Source organism: Eucalyptus grandis, chromosome 1 (assembly GCF_016545825.1).
Source record: "Eucalyptus grandis isolate ANBG69807.140 chromosome 1, ASM1654582v1, whole genome shotgun sequence".
NCBI lineage: Eukaryota > Viridiplantae > Streptophyta > Magnoliopsida > Myrtales > Myrtaceae > Eucalyptus > Eucalyptus grandis.
Window position 1 is genome coordinate 18,137,440 of NC_052612.1, and position 3,646 is coordinate 18,141,085.

Genomic DNA, 3,646 nt, shown 5'->3' on the forward strand with positions numbered 1-3,646 from the left:
ACCGACCGACAAGGGCCAGCGGCCTCGCCCAGCAACAGCAAGGCTCACCAGCCCCGGCGAGGTTGCCAACCCTCAACAGCTAGTCGTCGACCATGGCCAAGGCCGGCGACCAGCCAAAGAAAAAGAAGAAGAAAGAAAGAGAATGAAAAAATAGGAGAGAGAAAAATTGTTTCTTAAAAGTATTCCTGGGAAACAAGAAACAAATTTTTTTTTTCTTTGTTTCTGTTCCAAATTTATTTAAAGACAAAAAGTGTAAACAAATGAGTTTGTGTTCTTTTTTTTGTTCCCCGGAACAAAAGAACAGAAATTGTGTTCTAAACAAAAAAGAACACAAACAAATAGGCGCTTAGTAACATTCCAGACAGTGTCAAATTTTATTTTTTTGTTCCTCAAAACAAAAACAAAACAGAAATCCATTGGAAATAAATTTGGAACAAAATTAAGAAGAAAAAAATTACTTCTTGTTTCCGATAATAATTCCAGAAACAAGCCAAAAAAATTTATGTTCTCTTCTCTTTTCTTCTCTTTCATGTTCTTCTTCTTCTTCTTCTTCTTCTTCTTCTTCCTTTTGGCGGGTTCCGATCTCGGCCATTTGTGACATCCCTGATTTTTTTAGTTATGCTTTCAATTAAATTAATTGGGCATTTCATCGACGCGCCTATAGTCTTTATTCTCGTGCTAATCTATCACGCCCCAATCCTTGACCACGTGCCTATCCCTCATTGGTCGATAAAAAAATTTTGCAACTTCCCAGGACGAGTCGCTGACCCTTTCTTTTTATTGTACATGCGGAAGCGAATAACAAATCCTCGACAATAGCCATCTTGGGATAGAAAAGCAGGACATCATATTCAAAACAAAACATGATGATATAGGCCAAATGAGTCATATACAAAAGTCTACCATCACAAGACTTCAAAAGACCAACTCTCAAAAAGGAACTATTCTATCGACCTACACTTCGCATCACCTCGCTCGGCTCCGGGCCTTCCACCCTACGGTTATGAAAAATGAAGCCCACGACGTTGTGAGATATGAATCTCGGTGAGTTCACACTCTAAACCCCGATTAGGAGGGTAATACGCCTAAGACGCCTTAATCGCACAATCGTACAATCACGAGGCTTACCTTGGCCTCGGTTCCTTCTGCGAGTCAGCACAATTCTTATCAAAACCATGTGTATAGCATATTCACACACCAATTTGGAACGTCCAAACCAATCATTACTCACACGAGCAAGAATCACAATTTAATCACTGCTCACACGAGCAAGAACTACCGATACACATCAAAGCAAGAATTATAATTAAATCATTGCTCAAACGAGCAAGGATTATCTACACATGTCAATCCATCAATTCAACTCAACATGCATTCCAATTAATTAACTATTACTACCAGCACGAGCAGTTTTATCCGACACATGTCGAGGAAGAATAATAATTACCAACACACGCCGGGGAAGACTAATAACTACCGACACATGCCGGGAAATACTAATAACTACCGACATACGCCGGGAAAGACTTATAACTACTAACACACGCTGGGAAAGGGTAAAATCCACCAACACACGCCGGGGAAGAGTAATAGCTACCGACACACGCTGGGAGGAAATAATAACTACCGACACACGCCGGGAAAGAGTAAAATCCACCAACATACGGTGGAGAAGAGTAATAGCTACGACACACGTTGGGAAGGAATAATAACTACCGACACACGCCGGGAAAGTAAAATCCACCGACACACGCCGGGAAGAGTAATAGCACCTTGGGCCCGATCACTTGTCCGTCCTCTCTGTGCTAGGCCCAAGCTTTCTGGCGGTGTCCTATTGTCGTGTGCTCGGGAGTTCCCGAGCTATTCATAACAGCCCCACCATCGCCGAAGTTGCAGGGATGCCCACCTGTAGCCGTGAAGCCCCATCAGAGCTCCACTTGCTCGCCACCGGTGCTTGCTCGCTCAGCCCACCACCGATCCAGCTCCTTTCGGCCTAGCTCAATGACCGAAGTTTGTGGGTCTCTTAGCCTCTATCGGGCTCATTTTCAAGGCTTTCCCAACCACGTTTGGCTAGCCCGCTTTGAAGTTAATCAAGCCTCGCATCGCCTCGTCCCCATCGTTTTGATCCGAGTGGATCATTAAATAAGTGAGTTTAACGCACTAATCCTCGTTTAGTAAGTTAATGGTGTTTAAGGGTTGATTAGTTTAGACTAAACTTGATTTAGGTAGTTAGTTAGAACGGATTAGTAAATTGATCAATTATCGATGCATGTTAGGTGAATAGTTTAGTGCAATTAGGGCCTAGACAATCTCTAGTATTTATTTAGAGTGGTTCAGAAATTTTCCGGACTCGTCTCGGCTTTTAATTAGGCTTTTTTTGGGCCTAAGTTCTATTTATTGGCATTTAATAATTATTTTCTGTATTAATTATTTATTTATTTATTTTCCGAAAATTAGACCCGAGGATAAAGGTGACTAGAATTTTATACTAATTGCAAAAGTGGTGTGATCTATTTTTTTTATTGACTATTATTTGGTGCAAATTGAGTGTGATTGGTGATTGTGGGTAATCATCCAAAAAATAAATTAATTTCAATAATTAATTGGAAAATCACCGGGCGTCGGTTTATAGCGCCAAAAAGGAAATGGTGGACTGTGGAAATTAGTGGGATTTTCAAGTGAGAAAAATACTATATTTTGGCTAAGGCCGACCGTGTACCCACACATGAATATTTTTATCGGATATAATAAAAATGGCGAAAATATCGGATCGGTGGATCGCGGCCTTTCTTACAGTGAGCATAAATAGTATACTATACTAATATTTGAGGCAGCTTCGTGACCATAAATAGTATACTATACTGATATTTAAGGCAGACTTCGGTGAGCATAAATAGTATATTATATTGGTAATTGCGGCTTACGATGAGCATATTTAGTATATCGGATCAATGGATCCGCGGCTTACGTAAGCTATACTATTTATATATCAGCTTAGAGTGAGCAGTCCTAGATTATGGTCGGACTTATAGATAGTATTGATTGAGATGACCGGGGAATGGTCTCGATGACATGGAATCGACTGAGTCGATTGATCGATGATTCGATCTGATTGGATGATTTGACTTGTTGATATGACTCGATGAAATTGTGAAATATATTGACTTGCAGGAAGGAATCGAGGCAAAGGTAAGTCCTTTGACTAATGATTGTGCCTAGCAGCCCTCAGGCGTATTTTCTTCCTAGTTGGGTCTTAGGGGTTGAACTCACCGAGATGGCGTCTCACCCCATTGTGGGATCACATTTTAGGTCCATAAATGGCAGCTCCTCCCAAGCATTTTGGGTAACCCAAGAAGATGATCGAACGCAGGCACTACATTCCGATTCATGGGCACCCTAACGGGTTAGAGTACGAACGGTGTAGTCCATAATGCGGGTTGATGCGGGCTTACCCAAAAGGTGCCCCATCGGTACAAATCGTGGTATCGCCAGATCGTAACGGACCGAGAGAGGGTCCCATGCCGGAATCGGAGATACCTATGTGTCTTTGGAGGTTGCATTTGGGAAGGGCACTGCGGACCCTAAAGTAGGTTTGGTGGTAGACCCAGTGGACCTTGGCCTTGAAGATCCAGAATCTCCTATGTAT